The sequence below is a fragment of the Amborella trichopoda genome, chromosome 2 (assembly GCF_054954075.1).
Source record: "Amborella trichopoda isolate Santa Cruz 75 chromosome 2, AtrichopodaSantaCruz75HAP2 v2.0, whole genome shotgun sequence".
NCBI lineage: Eukaryota > Viridiplantae > Streptophyta > Magnoliopsida > Amborellales > Amborellaceae > Amborella > Amborella trichopoda.
Window position 1 is genome coordinate 59,834,215 of NC_142337.1, and position 18,982 is coordinate 59,853,196.

Here is an 18,982-nt window from a genome sequence, read left to right on the forward strand (position 1 = left end):
CGTCCCAATGAGAAGATGGCATGTACCAAATTTCATATTCATACAATTTGTATAAAAAAAAACTAAAAATAAAATACTTTTGAGACGTTGGTTCTAAAGGTCAAACGATGAGTGGCTCTCTTGATCAAAATTTGATAAGAAGAAGATATAACTTTTATGCTGTAGGAGAAGCATAAAAACCTTTCCCATTTTGAATTCAAATTATTTAGTGGTTCTAAAAGTTCAAATAAATGGTTTAAAAAACGGATCGGTGCCCCTGATCGGGCTTCCAAAAAACCTATCCGGATCGGCGAATCGGAGATCCGGATCGGGAATCGGGTGAATCAGTCAGAATAAAGCTTAAAAAAAATTCGAAAAAATTATTAAAATTCATTATAAATATTTTTTTTTAGGAATTCAATAAAAAATGAGGGTACTTCATTAAGAATTTTCATGTTTTTGAATGAATATGCGAATATTGATATGTTCTTTTCCTGCATGAACCGCCATTCAGTATTTAATTTACAGTATTTCGTGTTCATCCCTACACTGTTGCTGTTGGGACTCGATATGTGAATAATATGGCTGGGATAGGGTGGCTTCAGAATCATCATCTCTCTCATTTTCTCTTTGAATAAAATGGATTAAAAAAAAAAAATAACAAATTTTCAAAAAAATCGATCATGGATTAAAAAAAAAATCACAAATTTTCAAAAAATTCTATCATGGATTATATATATATATATATATATATATATATATATATATATATATATATATATATATACTATGCATATATATAAAATCCAACGACAGATTTAATAGATTTTCTCTTACATTTCCTGTTCTATGTGTTTATAGATTTTCTCTTACATTTCCCGTTCTGTGTACGTGAAAGAAATACAAGTGTTTGCAAGCAATGGTTTAAAAACCGGATCGGTGACCCGGATCGGGCTTTTCAAAAACCTATCCGGATCGGCGAATCGGCGATCCGGATCGGCGAATCGGCGGTCCGGATCGGAATCGGGTGAATCGGTCAGAATAAAGCTTCAAAAAAATCCGAAAAAATTATTAAAATTCATTATAAATATTGTTTTTTAGGAATTCAATAAAAAATGAGGGTACTCCATTAAGAATTTTCATGTTTTTGGATGAATATGCGAATATTGATATGTCCTATGTTTGGCAATTTTTTTACCTTTGCTAGCATTAAGAATTGCCACCATCTGTTTTTTTACATTACTAGGGACACTAGTGCATGCAGAAACTTCTCCCTTAACCCCTGCCAAGTGTTGCTTGAACCTATGTACCCCACTACTTATCACTCTTTGACAGTAATTACAAATAATTTTGTCTTTCTTGTTGAGATCAAGTCTGACCCCATGTTGCCATGCAGGGTCTTCTATAGATCTTGACATGATTCAACTGTTTTAAGATGTAAAAAGTTTAAATTAACCTGACAGTTCAAAAAGAAAAATAATCACAATATGTAGTGATAATATGTTGCGGTAGTTCATGTAGTCATATTCGTTGTTATTTGTTATTGCAAAATACCTTTTTTGACAATAATATTTCGTACATATCAATTACAAACATTTAGAATAATACAAAATGCAAGCTCCAAACATGGCTACAACTCAATTATCAAGAACATACATTTTTTGCATTAAAAAATTAATAATAAAAACAATTCTTCAAAGAGCCGGCTAACATCAGTCATTCCAACTTAAAAATCCATGAACAACAAATAAAAAAAATACAGTTTTGTATTGAAAATATAATAACATGCATTTTTTTGCATAAATAATCCATCAACATACAATTTTTTCAACAAAAACTTTAACAATAAAAATTTAAAATATGGTTTAATACCTCATGATAATTAAAACCTTGTCACGATTTTCACATCTTTTCGGAAAATCATCAATTTTCAAAAAATTCGATCATGAAAAAAAAAAAAAAAAAAATTACAGCAAACTCAAACAATAAAAATTAAAAATTAGGTTTAAATGTTTAATACATCATGATAATCAAAACTTTATCACGATTTTCACATCTTTTCGAAAAATCATCATTTTTCAAAAAATTCGATCATGGATAAAAAGAAATAAAAAAAAAAAGTACAGCAAATTTTCAAAAAATTCGATCATGGATTAAAAAAAAAATTAACAAATTTTCAAAAAGTTCGATCATGGATTAAAAAAAAAAATTCATAAATTTTCTAAAAATTCGATCATGGATTACAAAAAATTCGATCATGGATTACATAAAATTCGATCATGGATTACATAAAATTCGATCATGGATTACAAAAAAAAAAAAAAACATAAAAAAACAAAAAATTCGATCGTGGATTACAAGAACAAAAAAAAACAATTCCATCATGGATTACAAAAAATTCAATCATGGGTTACAAAAAAAAAAAAAACACAAAAAATTCGATCAAGGATTACAAGTAAAAAAAACAAACATTTTGATCATGGATTACAAAAAAGTTGATCATGGATTACAGAAAATTCGATCATGGATTACAAAAAATTCGATCATGGATTACATAAAATTCGATCATGGATTACAAAAAAGTCGATCATGGATTACAGAAAATTCTATCATGGATTACAAGAAATTCGTTCATGGATTACATAAAATTCGATCATGCATTACAAAAAAAAAAAACAAAAAAAAACAAAAAATTCGATCGTGGATTACTAAAAAAGAAAAAAACAATTACATCATGGATAACAAAAAATTCAATCATAGATTACAAAAAACTCTATCATGGGTTACATAAAAAACAAAAAACAAAAAATTCGATCATGGATTACAAAAAAAAACAAACATTTCGATCATGGATTACAAAACATTCGATCATGGATTACAAAAAATTCTATCATGGGTTACAAAAATAAAAAATAAAAAATAAAATTCGATCATGGATTACAAGAAAAAAAAACAAACATTTTGATCATGGATTACAAAAAATTCGATCATAGATTACAAAAAATTCTATCATGGGCTACAAAAAAAAAAAAAAAAAAAAAAAAAAAAAAAAAAAAAAAAAAAAAATTTGTTCTTCACAGAGTCGTTTTACATAAGCGATTTTAACTCAAAAATTCACCTCCAAGTGAATAAATTACATCCAATTGACTATATTTTCTGATAAACAACAATATAAGGAATCAAAAACCTAAATTTTTAACACATTATTTCTAATATATCATGAAAACAAAATCAAAAGGCGGAAAAAAAAAAAAAAAACAGCGGAATTTTTTTCCCCTGACATCTCACTGTTCATATCAAATTTCTTGCTGTAATTGACCAGATTACGTAAAATTAAAAATTTTAAATCATACTAGACACAATAAAGATTAAAAACCCTAATTATTGAACTCATTTTGTTCAAAATATGCCATGAAATAAATCAAATGGCGGAAAAACAAAAAAACCCAAAGTTCTTACCTGTTTTTGTGAACCGAAGCCTTCAATCTCCAAAAAAGTCTGTTTTTCTCAACGATTTTCACAAATTAGTAACAAAATCTTTTGATTCACAGCTTTAAGATCAATATGCCAACAAATTTTGAAAGATTCATGCCCTATTTGGCATGAAATTTCAAAAATGGCGGAAACCCTAAACCCCGAATTTTTCTTGATCAAAAAACAACCAATTTTTCCACCATTAAATCGTTAAAAAAGCTGAATAAAGCTGTTTACAGCCTGAAAAACAGATCACGTGCCGAAAAAAACAAAAAAAATGATCAAAAAATGACAAATTTGAAAAAAATCCGTGAAGAACACTGTGCAACCCGTGTTCTTTACGGACTCGCCGATTCCGCACAGTGAATCGGCGAGTCACTGTGCGGAATCGTCCGGTTCTCTCTAGAACCGGACGATTCCCGGTTTTTGAACCGATCCGGTCCCTTTTTCGTGAATTCCGAGTCGAACCGGGCGAGTCCGGTTCGACTCGGCGATTTTTAAAACGCTGTTTGCAAGTAATACTTCTAAACTTAATTTAGCAAAGCCACGGAAATTTTAAGCGAAAAGTATATCTATGGAATAGTGTCGGTGCAAACTTAAGGAGTTAAAGAAAAGTAGTTAAAAATATCGTCTTCTGCTTCAGGGATTGACACGGCCGATACACCAGTTTTCAAAAAATTCAATCATGGATTACATAAAATTCGATCATGGATTACAAAAAAAAACAAACAAAAAAAAACAAAAAATTCAATCGTGGATTACAAAAAAAGAAAAAAACAGTTCGATCATGGATTACAAAAAATTCAATCATGGATTACAAAAAACTCTATCATGGGTTACAAAAAAAGCAAAAAACAAAAAATTCAATCATGGATTACAAAAAAAAAAACAAACATTTCGATCATGGATTACAAAAAAAAAACAAACATTTCGATCATGTATTACAAAACATTCGATCATGGATTACAAAAAATTCTATCATGGGTTACAAAAAAAAAACAAAAAAAGCGATCATGGATTACAAGAAAAGAAAACAAACATTTCGATCATGGATTACAAAAAATTCTATTATGGGTTACAAAAAACCAAAAAATTCGATCATGGATTACAAAAAAACAAAAACAATTCGATCATGGATTACAAAAAAATCGATCAAGTATTACAAAAAAATCTATCATGGATTACAACAAAAAAAAAAAAAACCGTACGGGCTCGCCGATTCCGTACAGTAAATCGGCGAGTCACTGTGCGGAATCGTCCGGTTCTCTCTAGAACCGGACGATTTCCGATTTTTCAACCGATCCGATCCCTTTTGGCGAATTCCGAGTCGAACCGGGCGAGTCCGGTTCGACTCGGCGTTTTTTAAAACGCTGGTTCAAATAGTAAAACTTCCTCCCTCCTAAATAAACCTTCTTACTGAAGCCGATGTTCCAAGTGCCCAACATGAAAAGTTTAAAGTAAGCAAATGGCTGAAGTAAGGCTTAGGTTTTATGGGAAAAAATTAGTCCGTATCAAATCAGAACACTCAAATGAAAATTCCAGCATTGAAAAACATTCACTTGATCATCTTCAAATTGACTAGTTGACATTGACCATTATGAATGTCAAAAAGATTAGGATTTTGATTTTCAACTTTATAAATGATCTCTATTGAAACACATGATGTAGATCATCTGTTTTGGATTATTTATATTTATTTTTAGTAATAAATTTTGTAATTACTAGGTAAACATAGATTTTAAAGACAACATAAGGAATTTCCATTTTTGCTCTAGTGTTTTCCTCAATGAGTTTATCATAAAGATTTTCCACAACTGAAGTGATTTCGGACAAGGTTAAGGTAAAAATTTACTCTTTTTTTTTTTGCAAAACTTAGGCCTCGTAATAACTACATCCTTTCATAATTGGGTGAGGTTCAGACAAGGTGCACACCTTAAGATGGACCTCTAAATTTTGTTCGAAGATGTAGTTCTGGTATCAAGAAACTTACAACAGCTTAAAAATCTAAGTTCAACTATAATTATGAAATTTTAAATTTCAAAAAAAATATGCAAGTGGAGCATCTACAAATACTAGGAAATTTTCAAAATAAGCAACCTATAAAACTTATCATACAATGCATTATTTTTAGGTTTTTTTAATGAGTAATGATCCTATAGGACCTTTTCCCACTCATGTGTGTAGAACTCTAAAGGATCACCATTAAAGTTGACATCGATTTCTAGAAAAGTTATCACATGGGTGTAAGACTTGACTTTTCTATAGAACCGTATCAAATTTAATGGTGATCATTTGAGGTCCTACACACATGAGTGGGGAAAGGTCAAATTTAATGGTAATCATTTTGGATCCTACACACATGGGTGGGGGAAAATCCTATAGGATCATTTCACTTTTTTTAATACATCTCGAGATCTTGATGATCAATGAAAAGGTTTTCCATTTTAAAGTACATCTTGCTTTTAAAATAAAAAATTAAAAGTCATGGTATAACTTCCCTCCGATGTTCGGGAAAGGAAAATGGTTTGATAGGGCTGGGGCTCTATTAAAACAAGTGAAACCTCACTCCACAACTCATCGAAAACTGCAATTCAAGCATCGGAAAACAGTTACATCGATCATCTAGGGTTGAACATTATAGTTGTGGGAATAAAATGGGATTTTAAGCTCTAAATATAGTGCATATTGCAACAAATTATCTAGACCGTCCATTTCACCCTAAAAATAAATGTCTATAGATCTGCAAGATGTGTACTGTTTTTTTAATTTTAAATTATATTGCCGGTGTTGAAAATTGATTTTAAAACCTCATAGAGATTTATGTTGCCCAAAGTGCTTTCGGGACAAGGATATAATATAAGGATTTATTTTGCTTTCACAAGGCCTAGGCCTTATAGAAACTTCATCCTTCAGTAAATCAGGACAATAGCATATTTAACTCTTTTCGTTGTCCGACAAAAGTCCTCCGAAATTCAGCGGAATTTCGGTTGAAGTTGCAGGGCCATTCCATGTTTTTAGTCACCGTTATTTTCGAATGAGATGTTTGAATTTTGCCGATATGTCCTAATTCAATTATTTTCTTGGGTCTTAAAAATGTAATTAGAAAAGAAAATGAAATAAATATGGCTCTAGTGAAAAACGTTGTATAAGCGAAATAGGGGCGGGCCTATCCCTGAAGCTCCGTATTTTTGGAAGCCACGAAATCATCGTCTGATCTGTCAAAGCCAAAATCCCATTTCTCATTCATACTGCCACCATCTTTCCTGGACAACAAGAAGCCCTATGCTCACGAGGTATAATAGCGAAAATGCCCTTTGTCCCTTGAGAAAATGGGTAAAATACTGTTCATTTGACTAATCCAATTAAATTCCATTACTTGACTTTTATTGAAAAACATTTCTCAGTCCGACGAGGTTTATGCACGTCAACCCACTTAGCTACTCAATTGGGTCCTCTCTCTGGTATCTATTTTTGAGAGAGATTTTCCACTCAAAATTTTGAAAAGTGATAAGTAGTAACCTAAATAAATTTTAAGAACAAAAAAAGAAGTTTTTTGAGGTAATTTTAACACTATTGATTTGAAAAATTTGTGGGGCAATCATTTTCTAGCATCTATCTCCAACATGGATGTTTTATGCATCTGAATATCGTTATTGTAGGAGTGTGTTCCCTCATGCACAAACTACTTTTCTTTTTTATTTTTACGAAGAACAATTTTTTGAAATAAACCGAGTTGGATTGTTATTCTAATCCGTGGAGGCGTGCATATAACTATCAACTTTAAAAAACAAAAACATGGTGAGTTGAGGCAATTGAATGTTACTTGAATCCAATCATAAATTTGTAATCTGACTCGGGTGATTCACGAACCCAATGGGGTTTCTTAAATGAATAACTTATCTTATTAGTCACTACATATCATGTTTGATTCCAACCCCTAAAGCCCTGTTTGAATAATTGTATTATTAAATAATATTATACACTTATAGTGCAATAATATTGATATTATGTTTATAATATTGTATACAGTAATCTTACTATAGTACAATAATACTAAGGACAGTTTTCTATAAGTCCGTATAGAAATTAGTCACCTCTTAAAAATATAATTTTGAGATAGAGTTTTGGAGTTAATTTTTAAGGACATGTAATCTCTAATGTGGAGAACATAAATATTACAAAATAAACAAAATTAGAAGTTATTAAAAAACCATTTGGACATATAGTTTGAATTGTTTTTAAATAGACTACCTAATTGCATCCATCTTTAAGATAGATGCTTTATACATTAGACATGCAGTCCAACCCCGCATAAAATATTATTATCATTATTTTAATTTTTTTCAATTATTTTAAATCAGCTACGTGAATGTATCGAATTCATAAAATAATTTTTGAGACGCCCAAAGGCATCTCATCCGAACATACATGTATCCAAAGAAGTAAAGGTCGTCCTATCTGAAAAAACTGGGTATATTCTGCCACCATGAAGGGCAATTTGGTCGTTCACCAAAATTAATAATAAGCCCATATGATTCTTGTTACGTTTTTCTTGGCCTCTGACCCTGCAACCTGCAAACTTTTTGGAAAATATGTCAAAATTAAATAAGAAAGAAATTTAAAAGGCCCCAATTAATTAAAAAATACAAAAATAATATGTAAGAATTGAAAGGTGTTGGAAGGCAGTAAGGGATAAGGGAGAGAGCAACTGTCTTTGAGGTGGGAACAGCAAACATGCCTCGACTTAACCCAACCGGCCCCACCATCACTCCTTTTTTTTCTACTCTTTATTTCTTTTATTAATAAATTATTTTTAAATCCGTTTATTTATAATTTGTTGGGTCAGTAAAGTGTGAGGCCGGCAAACGAGCACTTTCACTGTTCACCTTTTAATTAATATTTTTTCTTGTAGCGTAAGATAAGGTATTTGCACGCTTTCTCACGTGGGAGAGAGCAATGCCTCTCAATTTCGAGCAAGGCGTCTTTTATAAAAAGGATATGCTTGTATGAAAAGCTCCCTAGCTTTGATGGAATAGTCGATAATGCCCATAAGCCAATTTATGCATGAAAATTACACTAAATAGAAGTCATTTAATGAATTTATTCAATGCTTGGTTGAAAATTGTTACCATCAGTTCTCACCTGAATCCTTCAATCCTTTTATAATTAGTCCTCTAGAAAACGTTGATTATGTCTGATAAATGTTTCAGACTTCGGACTCAAAATCACTTGAGGCATAACAGGATCTGGAGGTACGCAATTCAGAGTTCAAGGAACCGCCCTGCCACCCCACCCCACCCCACCCCACCCCAATTATCTCTTTTTCTTTTCTTTTTTTTTATTTCTTTATCATCTATAGGCCATGAATAGGGTGACTTGGATAGGAATTGGCAATCTGTCTCTGGCGCCGTTATGAATGTTATTTGCCCAGGAATTGGCGATCGGATTCAGTTATTTTTGGGACCCAGTCGGACCCATTCCTATTTTAAAACATTATGTTGTATGGACTTAGTTATGAATGTTGTTAGGCCAGGAATTGGCAATCGGACTCTGTTTTTCTGGGGCCTAATCGGACCCATTCCTATTTTAAAACATTATGTTGGATAGGTCGCAAGTTTGAGATTTGAAACTACTATGTTTAGATTCTTAGATAACTTGAAAGGGTGTTTTCGATATTTTGCAGTAGGGATAAGGGGCGTTCTGAGATCTTACGTTGCTTGGATTCGGGAAAGTCGGAGTGAAAGGGTAGAGCGGTGTGGGGGGTCAGTGATGATGGCAGGGGCATGTGATGGAATCATTCTCAGCAGGTTCAGAAAAGCTGCAATTTTAAATTTTTAAAAGAACAAAATAAATTATTTTTATAATAAAAGTTAAATATGAAATAACAAATATAAATGAATACAGTAAATATGTGGGCTAGTATATGTAAAATATCATTTTTAATGAAAATTAAATGGAGAAAATGGGTGAAACGTGGGATTAGAATTTTGACTTCTTTTTTTTTTAATTAGAGTGGAAGAATGGTGGCCTTTTGCTTACATAAACTCTCCAGTGTGAACAAGTGGGTTGTAACTTCTAAACTAATAAATAACTATATAAATATTTAATTAAATAATATAAATTTAATTACAAAAATAGAAAATGGGGGAAACGTGGGTATTCTGTAATATCTTGTCCTTTAATGGAATTTTCAAATGGTGGCTTCTTCAGTACCCCAAGCACCGCACCTCACCTCACCTCACCTTACTGGCAAGCAGTTGTTATGTTAAAATTTTACCAATATACCCCGAATCGCAGTAGACAAACACATCCATTTCCCATTCTGGATAAATCAGAATGACCATTATACCACTAAAAAAAATACACCCCTCCCGTTTTGCGTTTGTTCACTACTATCCCATCCGACAATTAATCATGCAATTTTCGTAGTAATTATGGGTCAAACACACAAATGAGTACTAATTATCTACACTAAGTAAACTTCATAACGTAATAATTTAACGTAATTATTGACTTTCATATAGCTTTTTCCTCTTAACAAAAGTTTAAAGGTCGTGATCACTATATAAGGCCCGGGCTCAATGATACGCAACAGATCTTGCGCTTAAAAAATTCTGTGAGAAATTACAGTTCAAGAAGGATTTGCATATCTTAGGTCCCAAACGGCCTATGAGTGAGACACAGTCTACTCTTTCAAGGCACCAAAGTCACACTTTTGAGGGGGCTGTAAATGCGGCTTTCCTTTTTATTGTAAAGCCTAAGCCCTGCACTCATTTTGCCCAAATTTAGGAGGTTATTGAATTTAAGTTAGTATAATGACGGATCAGAATTCGTGTAGCCGACTCCAATTAATTGTAAAGAAAGTTATGATGATGATAATGTGGATAGAACTTAAACTAACACTGAGTTGGTATATAATAACAATTTATGCAATACGAGTGACAAAACTAATTATAAGATACAAATATGAGCAATGAAAAATCAAACGTGTGTGGCTTAGCTGCATGAGTACATTACGACATTCTTTAATAAAATACTTTAAACCAGCGTTTTAAAAAACGCCGAGTCGAACCGGACTCGCCCGGTTCGACTCGGAAATAGTGAAAAAGGAACCGGATCGCCCCGAAAATCGGAAATCGTCCGGTTCTAGAGAGAACCGGACGATTCTGTACAGTGAATCGCCGATTCACTGTACGGAATAGGCGAGTCCACAGTGAATCGGCGATTCCGTACGGATTTTTTTTTTTTTTTTTTTTTTTTTTTTTTTTTTTTTTTTTTGGTAATCCATGATAGATTTTTTTTGTAATCCATGATCGAATTTTTTGGTTTTTTGTAACCCATAATAGAATTTTTTGTAATCCATGATCGAAATGTTTGTTTTCTTTTCTTGTAATCCATGATCGATTTTTTTGTTTTTTTTTTTTTTTTTGTAACCCATGATAGAATTTTTTGTAATCCATGATCGAATGTTTTGTAATATATGATCGAAATGTTTGTTTTTTTTTTGTAATCCATGATTGAAATGTTTGTTTGTTTTTTTTTAATCCATGATTGAATTTTTTGTTTTTTGCTTTTTTTGTAACCCATGATAGAGTTTTTTGTAATCCATGATTGAATTTTTTGTAATCCATGATCGAACTATTTTTTTCTTTTTTTGTAATCCACGATTGAATTTTTTGTTTTTTTTGTTTGTTTTTTTTTGTAATCCATGATCGAATTTTATGTAATCCATGATCGAATTTTATGTAATCCATGATTGAATTTTTTGAAAATTTGTGATTTTTTTTGTTTAATCCATGATCGAATTTTTTTTTGTAATCCATGATAGAATTTTTTGAAAATTTGTGATTTTTTTTTTAATCCATGATAGATTTTTTTGAAAATTTGTTTTTTTTTTTTTTTAATCCATATTATTCAAAGAGAAAACGAGAGAGATGATGATTCCGAGGCCACCCTATCCCAACCATATTATTCACATATCGAGTCCCAACAGCAACAGTGTAGGGATGAGCACGAAATACTGTAAATTAAATGCTGAACGGCGGTTCATGCAGGGAAAGAACATATCAATATTTGCATATTCATTCAAAAACATGAAAATTCTTAATGGAGTACCCTCATTTTTTATTGAATTCCTAAAAACCAATATTTATAATGAATTTCAATAATTTTTTCGGATTTTTTTGAAGCTTTATTCTGACCGATTCACCCGATCCGGATCGCCGATTCGCCGATCCGGATCGCCGATTCGCCGATCCGGATCGATTTTTGAAAAGCCCGATCCGGGTCACCGATCCGGTTTTTAAACCATTGCTTTAAACACATAAGTGTACGAAAATAACTTATTCTTTTGGGAATTATTGTTTGCAAGTTGATGGAATGGAATAAGCCATCATTCCATGGAACATAAGTAGGAAAACAACGTAACTGAAATTTGGCATGTGATTAACAGCTAACAAAGACTTGTATAGGAGAGTTGCGTATGTAGAGAGGCAGGATTTCAGTCATCATTCCTGATCTCATTGATGACCATCATGTATTTGAGAGTAGTTTAATGTTTTGGAAAAATAAAATAAATATAAATGATGCAGATCACACTTACTACTTGTACTGTATATTCAATTTTTCATTCTGATCACCAGTAAGGGTTTCGTCCTTTCTGTTTTGAATAAAACTACTAAAACCTACGCATGATTAATTGACTTGGTCAAAGTTTGCTATTTCCTTTTACTCTCTTTTTTTTTATGTATATTTTTCTTTTTTCAATGTTGTATTTTGATGCATTTTGATGAGAAATGCACTTAGTCAAGTGTCTCAAAGCGAGCTTAGAAGGGAAAAACCTGAGTTTATTAAGCCAAGCATTCCATACGTCTATTACTATCTATATTTCAAAATTCAGCATCGGGAACGGACTTAACAGGATCTTGATACGTTTCCCCCCTCCAGTAAAAGTCTCGAGTCTCAACTGTAATAAACAAAGAAATTTGGGAAAAAGTTTGAAGTTAAAGAGAATCAAGCAATTACGGAGATTTTCGATTTGTAGTCAAATTATGATATGACTTAGCTGATTCTGATCACGTGAACAATTTTGGAATCATTGCATTCTACTATGCTACCAAAAAATTCCATATTCAATGTCAATAATAAAAATTGAACACTCCAGTCGTCTAATCCACAAATCTGTTGTGCTAATTCAAATAAAATTGCTAAATAATACATCTTGGGGCTAGCAAGCCCATAAAAAGTCTGGGAAATCTATGTTCATATCTCTTACATTAAGTTGTATCAAAGAATTTCTTTGATATTTTATATTTAGGTTTAGGGATTGTCACTTTTATTACCTCTTTTTATATATATGTTAATGGTAGGAATAAAGAGCAGGGCATTATCTCGAAGCATCCATCCCCCAACCACCTTGTCTCATCCCCATCCCCATCCCCACCTTTTTTACCTCCTTGCTTCTAGTTTGGCACTAACTGAGAATTACATGAGTTGCTAAGCTAATTTAGAATTGCTCGAGTTATATTTTTTAAATTGGTGTCTTTAGGAGTCAGTACTAAATTACTTGTTCAAAACCAACCGGTTTGAAACTCACGAATTTAGAATCAATTAAGGCACATGTCAAGAAAAATTTCCTATGTTATGTAAATGTAATTCTAAACTAGAGGCAGTTTGGAAATAAAAAAAAATAACAAAAAGAAAAAAACGTGTAATCGATTCCATGTAAAACATAAAATATTGGAGACATTTTTTTAATTGCGCATATTACAAAAGGATGTAAGGCTAAATTTCCCAAAGGTCTATATGTTTCCACATTAATAAATAAAACTTTTAAAAAGTCATTTTTGTTTTTTGGGATTGAAAAACCTAGGAAAAAGAACGTGAGAGAAATAAGATTGCGTCCTGTGCACGAGCTAATAAGAAAAAAAAGCACCAATAAGAGACCCCCACGTGGGCGAGCTGGAAAGGTACACGTCACGTGGAGTGTGCCCAAAGCTGGTTACAAGTGAGTGACACGTCACATGCAAAAGTACAAAACGCCAGCTTTCGGATGCTTGGGATTGGGTTTTGGAAGCCAGCACGTGTGGTATCCCACATGTGCACGTCATGGCTTCATGTGTCAAGCTCCCCATTGGACGGCTGAAACTCTCTATCTGCTTGCGTACTGTGTTGTTCTTTTGTAGAGCGCATGCACCAATGGATTGGATCCACTCATCGATGGACGGCCAGGAATTCAGGATTCAGAAAAGGACCAAAGAGCTCACTGTTTAGCGTGCGTAATCTCCATTATGGGTCCGTTGTTTGTGCGCGCTTTTGTTTGACAAGGACGGCCGACCGCCGATTTGAACGGTTCAGATGGAGCAGCGGGTCTCACTTGCCAAATATTGGCCGTTCATCATATTACATCTTGAATGGCGAGACCAGTGTGATAACATGGGTGGCAATGTCACCAGCTCGAGTGCATTATTACTTTGGTGAAGTTTGTATAAGGTTGATGCCTTAAACCATGAAAGTAAGTCGTACTTCCAAATGAAGTCAAATTATGTTTTAGCATAAAAAATTATGATGATGGACCGTTCAAATAATATATTGGAAGATACATTATTTTTAAGACTTGAAATTATTTTTTTTTTTATACGTATATATCATTTCAAGTCCGAGATGATCAATTGAATTATTTTTTTGCTATAGAACGACCTCTTTTGATGCATTTCTAAAGTGCGACTTACTTTTATTATATAAAGTTGACACCTTGTATAAACTTTTTTCCTACTCTTTGCCTAGTTAATTTCTAGTTTAGGATGTAGTTTCTAAAAAAACTTGGGCTTTAGGAAAAAAATAAAAATAAAATTTACCTAAAATGTCGCCCATAAAACACTTTGGCTATGGGAAATCTCTTTGAAATCAATTTCGCCGTTGATTATGAAATTTATAAATAAAAAATTAGTAAAAAACGATATGGGGATTTAAAGTCTCACTAAAAGCATAACCCTTAATATAGTAGAATAGCGGACCAAGATTCGTGTAACAAACCCCAATTGGTTGAAAAAAGGCTTTGACGATCTAGATAATGTGTTACAATATATACTACTATCTTTAGGCCTTGAAATCGTAATTTTTTTTCACAACACAATGGTCAAGGTCGAGATGATTGATTAGAAGATTCCTCGATGCCGGATGTGCAATTTTTGGTGAGTTGTTAAGTGAGGCTTTTCTATTATCCATAAGGCCCAAGAGTTATTTTAACCTCTTCCTCTTAATTATTTTATAATGCCTTTTTCTACGGGATTGTACATTATAAGGCCTTTTACCTTTGGTATAAGAAGGTAACAGACATATCTACTAGTCAATTGTGAAATTTTATAATTAGGGGTATGTCGTAAAGTTTAAAAAATTTCATTTTGAACTTTGAGTCTAGTCAATAATACAACATCAGGCTTTAACATAACATCTTGCCGTCCATTCGCACCATTAACATTTTTCTTTTTTTTAAAAAAGGCACATACTTAGCCCCAATGATTTTACATCCAAAGGCCAAAGAGTCATTGTGACCACATCATACCAAATATAAAAGATGTTATTATATATTTTTGTAAGGTTGATACGGGAGAAATTTTATATTTTTGTTTTATTTTATTAATGTTAACATAGTATAGTACCTGGTGGGTGGGTGTTGGGAACGGAGACTTTGCACGATTACTCATTGTTGCGGTGAAACCCCCACAACAACAAATGCAATATCTTAAACCAACTTGTCTATTATGGACAAATTGATTACAAGAAATCCAAATACTCGAACCGTATATAATACAATAAATATGAAAAAAATAAGATGAAATCAAGATAAAGTGAAATAAAAAATCCAAAGAGACAACTACACACTATAAATAATAATCTAATCATCATCAATATACAAATATACGTGATTCACCCTAATAGGGCTACATCTATAGGCAACTGGTAAGGAAATGATTTCATTATCGTAGAAGAATTAAAGATATAAGTACATAGATGAGTTTTCTCACGATCAGTAAAATACCACCAATTCCCTTTCTACTACTATAAAAGAGCCATTGATCCATCCTCTATTGTCGAATCCATATCCATGGATCTGCCGAAAATGCCGATGAAACCACTAAAATAGGGCAGAATGATAGCCAAGGTTTTTGGGTAAAATCCCCAAATCTCTAGCTCAGAAGAGCTCTTCCTCCCATGAGCTACTTTCTGACTCCATACATGGGCTCATAAAAGCCCACTTAAAGTAGTTTTTCACAATGATCGAAACTACCATAAACAATAAGAAGACCCCCAACGGGTGATTTTTGGGTACAAACTTTGAAATTAACTTCGACAAGATGCGTCGTAAAATTGAAAATACATTAAAAGATTGCACATATCATCACTTTGGGAATCCACTGCAACCGATGAAAAGCGTCCTCAACCCAGTCTTTTACATGGAAAAGTTTCATGTTTTCTGTCAATGAATCTCAACAAATTTTGCCCTCGACTTGGATTTCAAATCACAGTCAAGGTGATGGAGTCTAATACAGATATGGATAATTATATTCCTACTAGATCCTACGTTTAACATTAAAAAAAAAAAAGGTTTTCTCAACCGTTATTTAACAAAAAAAGTTTATATAAGGGTGAGGCCCTGAACAATCAAATTAAGCTGCACTTCAAAAATTTGCTAGAAGCAATTTTTCAGCATTGAAACAACCCTCAATTCGATCATCTCAACCTCAAGATGCATGGACATGAGAAAAAATGGTTTTCAAGTCATGGAAATCATATTGTAATGAGTTATCTAGACTGTCAATTTTCAAGATATTCAAATGTTCATAGATATGCTCAATCTACGCTATTTTTAAATCTTTAAATTTTATAATTAGAGATGAAAATAAATTTCAGGCCATCACAAAGATTTCTTATACTGAAACTACATATTTCGTTGTAATTTGAAGGTGCACCTTACTTTGATTATTTAGAACCTCAACCTTATACAAACCACAATCTTATTTAATACAATGACCTTTTGCTGCACTTTACGCTGTAGTTGCGAAAATGGAACACTGAAATAGATGCTTAGAACCTAGGTTATCACAATCAGATCAACCACCGAGCCAATGAGGAGTTCTGCTCAGTCAAAATCGGCACCACTAGCCAAATTGATTGGACTAGAGTTAAAAAAAAAAAAAAAAAGAAGAAGAAAAATAGATATAATACTTTAAATAAAAAGTGCATTAAATGATGTCTAAGTTTTTTTTTGTTGATCGAATCAATTAAAACTGACTGATCCAACCTATCAAAACCAGTCAAACATTGGTTTTCGTCGGTTTTTACCTTAAATAAGAGTGGCCAAAACGCGGGTCACCCCAGAGATTCAGTCCAATCGTGATAAATATAATGAGAACAAGAGAGTGAAAAAGAAGTTATACAAAAGTAATTTACATAACAAAATATCAGTAAAAAATAGGAGTAAGAACGTAACGTAAAACAATGACCAAACCGTCTCCTTGCTTCTCCTGGATTACTCATTCAGATTAAATCCATTTTTCACATGACCCTTCCTCTTTTATACAGATCGTAAATTATTTTCCAAAGAAGCATGTGGAATTCTGCAAGTAGTGTAATCTCCACCTCTTACTCCCAGAGATGGATGGTGGGAACGCATGACTTTTCTTCAGCCAAACTATTGACCTAACCATCCATTATTAATAAGGATGGTACATACCTGCATGTTGAACAAAACAGGTCATTGCAAATGCTGCTAGTACGTACTCCCATTTTATTATCTTTTTAGGAAAAAGTTCATATAAGGTTGCAACCTAAAAATGTAGAATTACATGTGCACCTAATGGTTAAAAAACCTCTAATCGATCATTTTGACATCGAGAAGTATGAATATGAAAATAAAAAAAGATTTTCTATCCCAGAAATAGTGCATCTTGCAATACATTATCTAGACTATACATTTTCAAGATTTTCATATATTAATAGAACTACTTGATTTTAACCATTTTTTGAGTTTAAAATTATATAATTAGATATAAAAATAGATATTGACGTAATCCTACGAATTTTTTCATCAAAATTACATGTTATGATAAAATTTGGAGGTACTCCTTAATTGGATTGTTTAAGGTTGCAACCCTATGGAAACCACATCCTTCTTTTAATGTATCTTGTACTTGTTCGGATATAACCTAACATCAAAAAAAAAAAAAAAGTTAGTAACACAGGAAAATGCTCTAGCAACCTCTTTTTCACAAGAAAAACCATATGATGTAAAATCTTATGCCTTGATGTGTCAATTCTCTATGCAAAGTCCTCAAGGCCCGTGGTTTCATATATTACGGGGGAGGTGGTTGCAAGCTCATTTACGAAATTTAAAGGTCTCGTTGTATTCAAAACCATACATATCTACAAGTCAATAAAGACAAGGAGTTGTATAGTATCAAGGTATCAAAATCGGACCGGCTATCAAACCATTTTGATTGGTCTGGTTTCCACGGGTTTGTAAGCAAATTTGATTTATACTTTGGACTAAGCCGATCAAGACGTCGGTTGGCAATCGACCGATTGGAGCAATAGTTTGGTCTAATCCAGTATGGATAACTGTGGTATTTACATCATGTAGGAAACTATTTTCTATTAGGCAAATTGGGATAGAATGTATAGTAATATAAACCATAGTTACAAAGACCAGACCAGACTAGTGGTTTGGTCGGACTGCCGACTAGTGCCTTGACTGGTCTGGTCTGGTCTAGTCTGAAGTAAAAACTCGATTTAATCAAGAACTCGTCAAAACCAGATGTTTGGCTAGTCCGACTATCGTGTTTTTACCGGTTCAAACATCAAAACATAGTGGGATTTTTTTTTTCTAATATGTTATATTTTTTAACTATTAGTTATATTTTTTTTATATTTTAAAATCCATTTAAACCACTTTGATCGACAGTTGTACCGATTTTGATTGGATCAGACTCTTCAATGGTTCGATGACTTATCCAATCTCGATATAACTGGTGTATACTTATTTCCAAAAATAAATACACAAGTGGCATTTGTATATACTCCAAAAAAAAAACAAATATTGATGAAAAAGAAAAGCATGGGCTTAGCAATTTCCATCTAAGTTTCCCTCAAGACGAGGCACTTTCTTTTATGAGAAAGCACGTGCTTTCTTTTTTGATATAATATGGTTACAAACAACCTTGGCCTTTGTGAAAAAAAAATTTTTAATTGAGTTCTTCAAAGTAAAAAAAAATTCTTATATTCTATGACATTCCCCTTGCCATCAACAAATTTCGTTACACACGATGAGCCAACAGCTGCAATAGTGTGCCGGGGATGATGAGTTTTGGGTTGATGAACATTGGGAAACGGGTGAATCGGTTTTAAAGAAGAAGCTCAGCCCTACATGCTTTTGTTTTATTTATTCTTTTGAAGTGAGAGAAAAGAGAATAAAACCAGACAAGTCCTACTCCAAGGCTAAGATACTTTTATCTCCTTGGAGAGCGAAAAG